The following is a 14,213-nucleotide window of genomic DNA, read 5'->3' on the forward strand; positions in this document are numbered from 1 at the left end:
AAAGTTATTGCTTTTTAAAATTACATTTATTGGAGTGACATTGGTCAACAAGATCCTATAGGCTTCAGGTGTACATTTCTATGATACATTATCTATATATTGCATTGTGTGCCCACCACCAAAGTCAAATCATCTTCTGTCACCGTATATTTGGCCCATTTTACTCTTTCTTACCCCCCACCCCCTTCCCTCCGGTAACCACCATACTGTTGTCTGTGTCTATGAGCTTCAGTTTTATGTCCTACATATGAGTGAAATCATGTGGTTCCTTGCTTTTCTGACTTATTTTGCTGAGTATAATATTCTTAAGGTCCATCCGTGATGTTGCAAATGGCAGTAGCTCATCTTTTCTATGGCTGAGTAGTATATGGACCACGTGTTCTTTATCCAGTCCTCTGCTGGAAAACACTGGTTGTCCCCAGGTCTTGGCCACCATGAAAGTGGCTGCAATGGGGCATTTTTTTCTGCGACTGCAGTTGTATTAGTCAGCTAGAGCTGCTGTAACACATGCCACAGACCAGTGGCTTAAACTATAGATGTTTATTTTCTCTGGTTCTGGAGGCTGAAAGTCCAAGATCAAGGTGCCTACAAGTCAGGTATTTGGTGACGTCTGTCTTCCTCACTGGCAGAGAGCTGCCATCTTACTGTGTGCTCACATGACCTCTCCGTGTGCCAGACAGAGCTCACTCTGGTGTCTCTTCCTCTTACAAGGGTGCTGATCTCATCTAGACCTTATCTGGGTCTAATGATCCCATCTCCAGATAGATTCGCACTGTGGAGGGTAGGGCTTGCACATATGAATCTGGGGCGGGGTGGGGGGACAAGCATTCAGTCTGTAACAGCAGTGCTCATCTTCCAAACCTAGGGTCGCAAGACCTTCAGGCGTTGGAAGGAGGCTTCTTGGGGGAAGTCTGCTCTCCAAATTCTTAATCTGCAGATGAGGAAACTGAGAATCCCGGGTTAAGTGACTTGTCCATGGCAACTTTCCACACCCATATGTTATGTATAAATCTCATCTCTTTGGAGGCCTGATCTTCAAGGGCCTCAAACTGGATTCAGCTGGGAGTAATAATAAACTGGTATTTTTGGAACAACATTTATTATATAAAACGATGCTTTTGGCTCCTACCAGTAACTGTAATTTGAGTTCAGGCAAAGAGGATCAGGAAAAGGGGGTTGATGCCTAAAAATGAGTAAAGGAAACCTCAATTAAAATAGAAGTTGGAGGGCCTGTACGGGAAGCTCTCATGCTCTGCCATTCGTCCTCAATTGCCCCAAATAGGAAAAGGCAAACCTTGCATCACCAACAGGAAGATGTTTTCTATTTTATTACCCTAGCAGGGGGAAGGCAGATTTTCTCCTAGTCTGGCAACAGCCCAGCCAATGAGAGACTGTCACAACTCAGCCAATGAAAAACGGAACACTCAGTTTCCTCCAATGGACTCTGTTTATAATAGCCCCTCCCAACTCCCTCTTTCCTCTATAAAAAGAACAGGCTTCTCCTTTGTTCCCCAGACTTGCTTATGATTTTGCCATTAGACTGAATGTCCAGAATTACAATTCTTTGCTGGTAAAATAACTTTTTTTTTAGGTCAACAATGCCATACCTTCCAATGATCCTGATCATCAATGTTGACAGCTAAGGTGTGTTTGATCACACAGGCTTTGGCTGGAAAAAGTGGTTTTCTGAGAGAGATAAAAACACTAAACTCATTCTTACAGTTTGTTCTTGGTCTCATGGTGCAGAACAGGAGTCAGGACACCTGACTAGGAATGCAAAGCAGAAACTCCTTAGTCACACTGCCTTCCCACACGCACGTCAACAGACTGGCTTATTTTGTTCTTTTAATGAAGACCTCTCTTTCAGATATGAGTCAAGAGCCGCTTTTCCTTTTTAAAGTGAAACAGTGCTGGCCTGGCCGGTTTTGCTCAGTGGTTAGAGTGTCGGCCTGCGGTCCAGAGAGACCCGGGTTCGGTTCCTGCTAAGGGCATGTACCTCGGTTGCAGTTTGTCCCCGGCCCTGGTTGGGTTGTGCGTGTGGCAGTCACTCAATGCGCCCCTTTCACGTCGATGTTTTTTTTTCTCTTTCTTCCTCCTGCTCTATTTGAACAAAAAATGTAAAAATGTCCTCAGGTGAGGATAAAAAAAAAAAAAAAGTGAAACAGTGCTGAATGGAGTGGAAAATAAATACACACACATCTTTTTAGAGATTATAAGAAAAATTTTTAAAAACTTGTTTAATAAAAACGTCTGCCCTTCTTTTGTTTGTTTGCCTTCTTTCCAAAGAGAGAAACAAGTTTTCACTGACTTGAGTCCGCCTGTTTGTCCAATATCTTAACAATACAGGTGCATGAACAAATATTTAGTTCAGACCTGTTCCTTCAATGTCTTCCTTGTATAGTCACAATCCAGGGAGGATAGAATTTATGCTCATTTTACAAACGAGGCAGTCGAGGATCTGAGAAGTGTGGTGAAGCACACGGCTGGCAGCAAGCAGGATGAGGACACCTCAATGGGACCTCTTCTTTGTGCTCTTCTAAGGGGCATGTATCACACTGTGTTACAATGACCTGCACCCGTTACGTCCCTCACCCCCGAGCACGTGCATTGCTGGTGGGCAAGAACTCTCTAAGACTTGTTTACCCAGCAACAAAAATGATACTTGGCATATAGCAAATTGTCAATGCATTTTGAATAAAGGAATGAATGAGAGAGTGAATGAATGAATGAATGAATGAATGAACGAACAAACTCTATGGAAAGCAATGGAAGAAAACGAAGACTTTATTTGATTTGAATGGACAAATTCTAGGTTCTAATCCTAGCTCTGCCATTTTTTTTTTGGCCAGGCCACTAATTCTCCTGGTCCTTCCCACCTGTACCATCACACGGTGGTGGTGGTTGTTATTAACCATCCACCTCCACAACTTCCATAAAGGCACAACGGAAGCTCCCCTGCAGTCCCTGTGGTGTTTGAGCCAATAATGACCAATGTCATGTGGAATGAGGCTACTGAAAGGGGAGAGGAGAGAACCCCGGCTAGCAATACCTTACACCAGGGTGGAGTCAGACCCCCCGCCCCCGACGGAGGCCCTCAGTCCCCCTCCCCGCAGTCCTGTAGGCTGCTCAACATCTCACTGACAGTGTTAGCAAAAGTGTGTTCTGTGCAATTATGAGCGATGTAAAAAGTCCCCAAATAAAAGCCCTCTTCCTCGGTACATGACTTTCATGGTGACATTGGAAGATTCCAATGTCATTGTCTAGGAGGGACCCTCGGAACCAATCTTTTTAGAACTCCAGGCAATTCTGACGTGTAGACAGAATTAGATCCTGCTGAGTTAGTCTGTGGGGTTTTCAGCCTGGGCACTGTGGATATTTTGGGCCTGGTACTTCTTTGCTGTGAGGGTGCTCCTGCACATGGGAGGGTGCTTAGCAGCATTCCTGCCCTCTGTCCACTAGAAGGCCAATGGCACCTCCCCAGTGGTGACACCAAAACTTATGTCTCTGGGAGGCACAGACGCCCCAGCTGAGAACCACTGAGTTTGACAGTGAAGGATGGGAGGAGAGGAGCTCTTGTGGTATTTGATACGCAGTGGGTAGTCCCGGGACCTGCACCACCTGGGAGCTGGCTAGAACTGCGACCCCCACCGCACCCCTAGCGGGGTCCTCGTTTTCACCAGATGCCTGGCGATTCGCAAGCACGTGGAAGTTCGAGAGCACGGCCAGGCCCCTGTGTTTCCTCCCCTGGCAACCGTTATTCACAGAGTTGGTTGATTAAAATAGCACTTTATCATCTGCATCCAGACTATACGAGATCAGACCGCAGCTGTCAAGGTGGGAAGCACCTGGAAGGTCAGCTGCCCCCCCCAGACAAGGGCCTGGTTCCTGCAGTGGAGCTCATCAGGGCGAGCAGGTGAGAGGCACCTGAGGTGGGGACCACCGAATGACTGCCATACCCAGGAGACTGGGTGAGAGAGTCTGCTGCTGTCACAGAGACGAGCTATCCCTCCCATCCCTCCCTGTGAACGTCTAGAAAATGACCGTGGTGCCGGCCAGAGCTTCCTGGTGTATGAGCAAGGGGCTGTCCTGTGGTGGGGCAAGGGCGAGCAGGAAGCATGGGCAGGACTCCACGGCCCGGCCCAAGCCAGCAGGCAGAGCATGGTGGGCACACCCATGGGCGGGCTGGCAGGGAATGCAGAGCACACCTGTCAATTGGCACGCCACTCTGTCTCCTGGGAGAACTAGTCCTGGAGTTCCCTGTGACCTCCCCTGACATCTGTGCAGGCTGGCTGGAGCACAGAGCTCCAGGTTAACTTTCAAGGGTAGGGGAGGCCACAAAAGGGCAGCCTGTGTAGGGGGCATAGAGGAAATGAGCCATGGTGATGGGAAGGGCCATGCGACATTTATCAAACTAGCACCTCCCCTCTTCATCACTCTCTCTCTACCCCCTGCCTTTTGCCCCTCCTCCCTGGCACTGAGCGCTCCCTGGCATTGTTTCAGACATTTTCTTGTTAACTTATTGTCTGGAGGGGAACCCCCTCTCTGAGAGACTACATGTTCCATGAGGACAGTGTCTTTGGTTCACAGCTGAGTCCCCAGGGCCTCAGGCAGGACCTGGGTCATGGCCAGCACTCTCAGTATTTGTTCAGTGACTGAATAAATGAATGAGCAAATAGGTAAGCACCAGAATTATTTTAGTGACAGCTGGAGGGACCACACCTCCCCGTTCCTGTCCTTTCTGATGACTGATTTACTGCGTATTTACCTGCTTTTTATAATGCTACTTGGAATTTCTTTCCCCAGCCAAGGATTTCACTCTTCCTGGGGATAGCTCTGTTGGTTGGATTCATCTTTTCTCTTTCGAAGACATTAAAAAAATGCTTTTATTAGTATCTCCTATTTCTTCTAAGTGTTTGTCTTTTCATATTCATTCATTCATGCATGCATGCATGCATGCATATTTTCAGTGAAAGAATATCCATTGAGTAACTATCTGTCAGGCCACACGCTAAATGCTGGGACAGAGTCCTGCCAGTGTGGCTCACTGGTTGAGCATTGACCCATGCCCCAAGAGGTCACCGGTTCAATTCCTGGTCAGGACACATGCCTGGGTTGTGGGCCCAGTGCGGGGCATGCAGGAGGCGGCCAATCGATGTTCTCTCTCATCGATGTTGCTCTCTCTCCCTCTCCCTTCCTCTCTCTAAAATCAATAAAGGAAAGAAAGAAAATAAGTGCCGGGACAGAAAGGTAAGCAAAGGCACAGCCTAGGTCACACAACCAGAGCTCTCACGGTAAGGTGGGTGTTAGCGCCCCCATCCTGTGGGAAAGGGAATGCCAGAGGCTCCCTCCTGTCCGACCACAGGGCTGCTCCGTGGAGGCACAGCAGGCCTGAGCCTCAGCACGCTGAGTTCGTTTGGAAGGGCTCGAGAAACACAGGCCTTTTTGATGATGGAGGCAAAGCTGACCCTGCAGAAACCACTCAGGCCACTGTATGTATAACCCAGGCCCTGGCCTTCTTCCTCCTGGAGGTTAGGTAAATTCAAAGCACCTCGCTGCCAGGCAGTGGAGGGGCGGGGCGGGGGAGTGGGCGGGGCGGGGGAGTGGGCGGGGCGGGGCGGGGAGGCATGCGCTGTTCCTCCGGAGGACCGCTGCAGCTCTCCCAGACTGAGACCACTGTGGTCCTACCAAGTGCACGGTGCAGAGCAGGTCAATACGCACACGTAGACGTTTTCAATGTCAGGCGTTTGGAAATGTTTTAGTGAGACTGACAGAAAGCTTAGGCAAATATAGACAAGCAACCATTCATTCACTGATCCAGAAAAAAGCTACCCTCAGCTCTGTATCTGCAGGTACCACATACTGCAATTCAACTACCTGCGGATCAAAAATAGTCCAAAAGAATTCCAGGAAGCTGGTCCCTAAACAGTTCAATGGGCAACTTTGTACGTAGCATTTACATTGTATTAGGTACTGTAAGTAACCTAGAGAAGATTTAAAGTATAAGGAGGGTGTGCTTGTATGCAAACACGAGTCCATCTCATGTAAGGGAGTTCCCTGGGTTTTGGTACCCAAGGCGGGTTCTGGAATCAATGCCCTGCGGATACCGGATACCAGGGGGAGGAGCGCAGTATCTTATCCCCAAACCAGACACAGCGTGGGATTCTGGTGGAACAATGGTGACAACGCCCACTGCCTGCTTCCTAGCAGGTGATGACAGCCAGGCGGGGATCCAGGCTGAGCTGATCAGCATCATCGGGGGATACTCAGTTTTCATCCCATCTCAGGAGGACTCGGAGGGCTTCCAGGGGGAGGTGAGGCCAGGCGGGGTTCCGAAGAATGAGTGGCATTAACCAGGTAGGGCTTTATGAAGGTGGGGATGGGGGACCGGGTGTAACATAGATTTTGCTACTTAACAGGGCCGACGGATCAGCAGCATCCCTGGGGGCTGGTCTGAAAGGCCCTGCCCCAGACCTATGGAATCAGAATGCCATTTTAACAAGATCTGGGGGTGATTTGTGTGTGTGTTAGACCAGAAGAAGCTGACCTGGGGAATTCTGAGAGAGAGAGAGAGAGAGAGAGAGAGAGAGAGTAAACCACTGCCCTAGGTCCACCTCCCTTTCTCCTGAGTGAAGCCAGCAAGACTGAGCTGCAGGCTCCTGCCACTCACCGTCAGTGTTCGGTCTTTTCCCCTCTGTGGCAGAGATCTCTGTATTCCAGGGGACTGAAGGCAATCAATAAACAAGATATTGACTCAGAGACACGCAGCAGAGGCATGCTCTCCTGTCGGCGTTTGGTGCTCTGGGCAGTGGGTACGAATTTGCACTTGAACCCTCCCTCCTCACGCACGCAGAATTCAGCTCTCCAATAAGAACGCTGATGCTTACGTCAGAGCGAACTTGAAACCCCAAGTGAGCAAGAGGCCAAGGAAACGAGGCACAGTTCACGAAACACGTGATGCACAGAAAAAAAAATACAAAAAGTTACCAACAAGCAGATGCCTCTAAAACGAGCAAGCATGAGACAGATCGTATCACTGTGAGGCGACCAATCTCATCCACTGCTGAGGGCAGTGTGAATTCGGACATCATCACAGGAGAAGAATCCAAGGTCATGGGCCCCACACACCCTCGTTTCCTGTAAGCCAGGATGCTGTCGGCCCCAGCCATCAGTGAAATTGTCAAAGATCAATGAAAAGTGGGAGTGCGGAGACAGCTTCTGAGCATTTCCTCCCCGGGACACGATCCAGTCCCTCAAAACACGGATGGCTGTGTAGTGGGGTTCTGGGATTCGGCTCTGCCTCACCTCTAAGCTGGGACAAATGGCCATCCTTTCTGCTCAGAACTGGCTCCATTTGGGACTGGGTGCTGGATGGAACCAGCTTTCTCCATGCGTCAGACTCAAGCCCTCTGCTGGGCAGGCAGGCTGGGCAGGCAGGCTGGGCAGGCAGGCTGGGCAGGCAGACTGGGCAGGCTGGGCAGGCAGGCTGGGCAGGCAGACTGGGCAGGCAGACTGGGCAGGCAGGCTGGGCAGGTAGACTGGGCAGGCAGGGGCAGGCAGGCTGGGCAGGCAGGCTGGGCAGGCAGACTGGGCAGGCTCAGCCAGCCCAGAGCAGCTGGCGCAGCTGGTGTGAGTTTGAGTGTTTGGAGTTTGTTGCATACCAGTTATTAGATAAATCTTTGGCCAGTCCTGACTCCAGGTGCGGTGCTGGGATGCAGGACCCAGAGACTGGAGGGCAGGTGCATCCGGCAGAGGTGCGTGTGGGTCAGGTCGGCGGGCCTTGAGTGCCTGAATTCGGATTTTCTCTGCAGTGAGCCCCCGTGCAGGGTGGGAGGGGTACAACCCGAAGAGAAGGTGGGTTCCGGGTGGCAGGGGCAGACAAATGAGAAAAGCAACTTAGAGTCTAGGAGACAGATCTTTAGACAGCCCTCGTGAGGGGAGAGATCTGCGCCCCTGGAGGTAGAATGGACAGGATTAAGGAGCAGGTCGGTGTGGGGAGATGGGGGGAGGGGATATGAGGGACTCAGGCTCCCTGCCCAGGCAGGGGGCGCTGCCATCCATCCCCACAGAGAGCGAAACCTGGCAGGATGACGAGGCTTCACATTGGATTTTTAACAGAATTCTTTATAAAAATGGAGATATATGGCAGGGTAGGTTTCCAGCTCGCTAGTATGTGCTATGGAAAATGAGACAATTATTAGTACGTGAGAACACAGGAATAAACCCTGTGCGCTGTGTACTTACAACAGTGAGCTACTTTGGCCTCACCTGTATTTAGGAAACACAGATTTTTAAAAAAAGATATTTAAAGTCACCTGTAATTCTGTTAGGGGTGACTGCTTCGATTTCTTGGAGTATTCCTTCCAGGCTTTGTTCTCCGGTCTGTGTGGTATGTAGGTGTGTAGGCGGGTGTGGGTGTGTATTTAAAACTGTTGACTTCACTGCACAGTTCACATTATTTTTTCCTCTTAATATAACATAATCATTTCCTGATCTGTAAATTATTAAACTATGTTTCACACGGTGATGTGGGTGCTAACCCATGGATGGATGGAGGATAATGACTCTGTGTTGCTCCTGTTGAACAGTTAGACCACGTGTTTATTTCACCTTGAATGAGTATGTTTAACACATTTTTAAGTTTCAGTAAAAGAGCTTTAAAACATTTAAATAAGCACACTGCGACATTCCTCCAGGAGGCAGCAGCACGAGGTCGCGAGAGCATGCAGGGGCAACCGAAGCCAGAGCCTAGCGTGACCCCGAAGGAATGTCGCGGTCACTGCGTCCCGTGGGGACCACAGCAGAGAGCACGCGCAATGGGAGCCTCTGGCCCAGGAGTCAGGGAGGCTCTGCAGGCTGAGAAGAACGTGCGGCAGCAGCTGAGGGAGGTCAAGGCGGGAGGGAGGCAAGGACGCAGCAGTCACAGGGTGGCAGCAGTGGCCCTCAGAAGGCAGCGGACATCACTCCGGGTCGCTAACGGGGGCTCCCGCAGTGAGAAAGCCTTGCTCCCCTGGCAGCGGGAAGGGCAGGGAAGGGCCTGGCTGCCGCAGCGCTCAGGGCCCAGCGGAGCAAGGGCTGAGAAAAGGGGCGTCGCGCGCTCCGAATTCCCAGCGCCCTCGTGTGGCAGCAGGGACGGGCGTGGGGTGCTGGGCAGCCCTGCCCACCGGAGCCTCCTGCAGCTGGTCCACGATGCCGGGGTGGTGAGAGACTGCAGAAAGGATCTCAAGCAGAACTGGTGAGCAAATGTTATCTTTTAAAAACTGTGGAAAAGATTAGTAAAACCTGCCATGGAATGAAGAACATCCACCAGAAAAAGGTCTTCAGAGAGCAAATGAAAAACATGCATTTAATCAGAAATTAAATTAAAACAGAACAAAACAACAACTTATTGGATCCATTTTTGTTTTGTTTTGTTTTTAAGAGGCCCATGATGAAGAAATGCAAAAATTGGGGAAAGATGGCAAAATAACAGGAGATGAAATCCAAGGTGACCGACCTCAAGAGAGATGGGAGAAAAAGACAAAGCCACCTGAAGACGCCCTAGAAAACATAGCCGGGGTGAGACCACCGCTGGGGACACAGTAGACAGAAATGAGGCAGGTGAAAAAAAATGTATGAAAATAAATAGGCTTAAAATACTATAAAGTGATTGACATAGAAGATAAGCAAAGTAGATCTAACGTATGTATAATTCAAGTCCACATAAAAAGGGGGAGGGGCTAAAGCAATGGATCGGAAGAAATATTGAACTTTCCTGTGCCAGGAAATTTGATCCCAAATGGTTTGCATGAGTCCTAGACTCCTGGGGCTTTAATGATAAGAAGAGTATCTTTGTGCAGCTAGGAAAAAAAAAGGTCAAGTCACTTAAAATAAGAGGGGTGACATAGCACTTATTTCGGTTCCCCCCAAAGCAATGATGCCATACCCACAGATGCCAAAGAAAGGAAATGGGGAACAAGGTTTTATACCCAGCCCAGTCTTCTTCATGTATAAAGGCTACACAGAGTTTTAACAAGCAGGGACTCCGAAACTTTTACTTCTGTCTGTCCTTTCTGAGGAAAGTCCTGGAAGAAAACTTTATCCAACTCAGAGACAGTTGGGGAAACTGGCAAAAATGTAATGCTGAACAGCCAAGGTTAAAGATATTTTTAGTAGCAATGTGTCCCTGATAGGGCTATTCCGAGGATAAAATGTCATAATATATCCAATATGCATGGCTAGAATTTTCTGTTCAGTAAATGTTAACTTCCGTCCTTATGTATTTGTTGCAAATATTTTCTCCAAAATTTCCCCTTGGAGCATTTTGACAGTAGCAGACACCATTCTTAATTTTAAAAAGTAATTTTCCTTTCAATTTCCAATGTTAAACCTTACAAAGACAGCAGCACAATGGTTGGGGTCATGGGTCTGGTAATCAGACAAGGTGGTTTTTGAATCTGGATTCTGCCACCCACAGGGGGACCTGGAGACTTAAAGGCATCTCTGTGACTCAGTTTTCTTCCCTGCGGGACAGCCAGGTAGACAGGCCAGGGCTGGAGATGCTTGTTGTGGATTACCTCCAAGATTTACTAGACATCTGGCCAGGAGACTGGACAGCTTTGGCTAGTTGCTGGGATGTAGCTTAATCACACACACACACACACACACACACACACACACACACACACACACACACACACACGCGATAAAAGCTCTCACACACGACAAAAGCTGCCTAAGAAAGCTACACAGAGTGAAAACAATAGAAGCGCAAACTTCGCGCCCCGAAGTTTTGCAACAGCACCACCTAGTGACAGACACGCAAAATCACACCTACAATGCCACCCACAGCTCGCAGAGGGCAAAAGATAACAAACCAACATAGAAAACCAGTGAAAACTCAAATCAGATGACCTCCTGTGTTATTAGAAAGCCCACATGCTATTCTGTTTCTCCTGTAACTGTTGCTTCACCTAATGCTTTGAAATGTCTTTTTCTTTTCTTGTCTGGGTATCGTCAAACAATGTCCAGTCATGGAAAGAAATGTATTTTTCGAGGATTAGTGTAGCAGTTAGATCACAGCCCATGGATGATGCCCTTCTCCATGAATCAAGTATTTCTGACTCACTCGACTTGGTGCGCACCCTTCTAGAGACGAGCCCACTCGGTGGGATCCTTCCGCTTCTGGAAGGTGAGTCAGCACCCCGTGAGAGTATTGGCGCACCCTGAGATTTGCTCCTGGTGGTGGAGGAAGCTGGGTGCACTAAGGAAAAACACTTTTCTGGCTGTTTCCCTGGGCATTCAACTAGGAACTGGTTTCTTGTCTGTAGAATTTGGAGAACACCATCTCCTTGCAGGGCGGTGGTGGGAAGGGCAGGCACAGGTGTCCCGTCCAGCCACATTCAGTCTCCGGGATGAATACCTTGCCCCATCCTCGGACCACTTACTGTGCTTACTGGATCTTTTCTTTCTTTAAAATAATTTTTTTTCTTTATTGATTTTAGAGAGAGGAAGGGAGAGAGGGAGAGAGATAAAAACATCGATGAGAGAGAACATCGATTGGCCGCCTCCTGCATGCCCCTCACTAGGGATCGGGCCCACAACCTGGGCATGTGCCCTGATTGGGAGTTGGACCGGCAACCCCTTGGTGCAGGAGTCGACGCTCAACCCCTGAACCACACCGGCCCGGCTGGGGGTCTTTCCTTCGAGTGCTTTCTCTCTAGTCCCAGGATGGTTTTCACACCCTAGCGAACTTATTCTTCTCCACTTGCAGTACTTTGCATCTCAGTGATAGAGCTTAGACCCTCCCTCCATTCAATTTCATCTTCGATCCTTTCCAGGAACCTACCTCAAGTAGTGATGGTAAGGGGACCGCGACGCATCACTGACTGTCACTTCAGAAGCGTGACTTGAACTAAGTATTAAAAAAAATCCAAACCCAGCAAGTTGGAAGCATTATTTATTCAAACAAACCAACTCTTTTCTTTTTTCTTTTCAATGGTTTACTCTTAAATGGGTAGAACATACAAGTACAAAAATACGGTCATTATAGAAAACCCCAGTTCTGACGAGCACAACCATAGGGACAGTGTCTTCCGAGATGGAGTGAGTACCTCTCTACTCCAGCCCCTGGCCCTGTGCAATTCTAAACCAACGCAGGGCAATAAAAAACAGGACAACGTTCCCAAAGGGAGATATAAACTAATCTTAAGCATTTTAAAAAATACAAGTTACACTTAAAAATTGTGTATGAAAAGCTGTTCGTCTGAGATAACACAATGCATTTCGTTTGCTAAGTGCGGCTTCTGGTGTCTGGGAACACGAGGTCTGCAGCTCTTCGGCCAGCACAGAGACTCCATTAATGTGGCAGAAACGTCCCCCTTCTTAAGAAAAAGCGAGCGGCTGCTTTAAATGGCTGAACACAGGGATTTTTAAACTTGAAGTATATTTAACTGTGCAATGAACAGAAATAGGAGGAAATACACCATTTTAGCTGACAAACATTCAGCTTTTATTACATGACCAAAATCTCATTTATTCTCTCAGCTCTCATAGGTACTAATTCCACCACTGATAAGAACATTGCGTCTACAACTGGAGAAGTGAGGGGGAAAATCCCAAGTTGGTAACACGAGCAACAGAGCACACAAAGCTGTGTAAGAAATTGGAGTTAAGGAAGTTTATTCTGGGCGACTTTCATTATAGAATAGTAGATCCTCAATTAACTTGGGCCATTTTTTCTTGATCTCAAAAAGATAATCCTTTAGCAGTGGTTCTCAACCTTCCTAATGCCGTGACCATTTAACACAGTTCCTCATGTTGTGGTGACCCCCAACCATAAAATTATTTTTGTTGCTACTTGATCATTGTAATTTTGCTACTGTTATGTCTTAGGCGACCCCCAGAGGGGTCGCGACCCACAGGTTGAGAACCGCTGCTTTAATGTTTTCTCAACGGTCACTCAGAAGTATTCACTTCAAAAACGCCAGGCCCGTGTGAAGTTTCCCTCCTACAGATACAGGGAAGCAGCTGAGACTGTCGCTCTATCAACAACGTTTCAACCACCCGACCACAGACAGCACCCAGGAAAGCAAGCTCCCGGGGGAGAAGCTCGCCTTCTCGTGCTATTCTGATCTGTGCCTCCATCCTGCATAAAAATACGCCTGTTCCAACTGACAGGAAGACAATTCCATGGGAAAACACCAGTGAGGAGGAGGTCAGGTGTCGAAGGTACTCGAGGGTTCAAGCCCCCTTTTAGTGATACCATTACGATGACAGTGGGGCTCAACGGGCTCCGAATCGAGTTGACAAATCTGGAGTTTGTGATTATATCCTCAAACATCTGTATTGGCAAAATATTCTACCAGATTGATCTGCGTGGCACACCCCTCTGTGGAACCTATGATTTAGACTTTGCCCAGCGGGTCCTCCATGAATAATTGTCCACCCGCAAAGAGAACCAACCGCCTGTTTGTCGTCAGCCAGCGCAGAGAGAGCGCATGGCCAGCCAGCCCGCGGACATCGGAGGTCGGGGGTCCTGGACTCACTCTCGCCCGGGGCTAGATCTGAGTTTATCAGGAACCTTGACGTGCCTCCTGGCCCAGTCCACACCTAACTGGCACTCTTTAAGGGCAAGGGTGCTGTGAAACCCCACAGTTCGATGTAGTTGAGAAATACTGGCCATCTGCATGTAATATCTAACTATACGAAACCCCTGGTGAGAAAAGAGTGTATTGACTGGTTGAAGTGGGCGTTTTCACAAGACCCATACAGAACTGGGCAAGAATAGGTTTACAGTTGTGAGTATGCAAAAGAGTTTATTCTGGTGTTATCATTTATTGATTATTGTATTATTTCCCATACAAACAACTGTACACCTGCTTTTGCCCCACCCTGGATTCAATTCCAGTAACTATGGGAAATGGAGGTTTTGGCAGACACACTGATGTCACCACCAGGCTGACGGCCATGCCAGGCTGTCTTCCCCTGCCCAGGACGGTGATCCCACAGGGCCCTGCCCAAGGCCAAAAGCATGGTCTGCACCCACAAGAGGTGCCTGAGAGCCTCCCGAAGCCCAGGACTCGGAGCAGCCCGGGCGAGCCGCAGGCCTGCGCGGACCCTCGGGGATGCTCTGCCTGGCGGGGCAGGGACAGGCAGCCCCCTTTTCTCACCTGCTCGTGCTGACACTGGGCACATGACCCCGCTGGAATACTTCCTACGTCTGGGGTTTGCGGCTG

Source organism: Molossus molossus, unplaced genomic scaffold (assembly GCF_014108415.1).
Source record: "Molossus molossus isolate mMolMol1 unplaced genomic scaffold, mMolMol1.p scaffold_m16_p_5, whole genome shotgun sequence".
Taxonomy (NCBI): domain Eukaryota; kingdom Metazoa; phylum Chordata; class Mammalia; order Chiroptera; family Molossidae; genus Molossus; species Molossus molossus.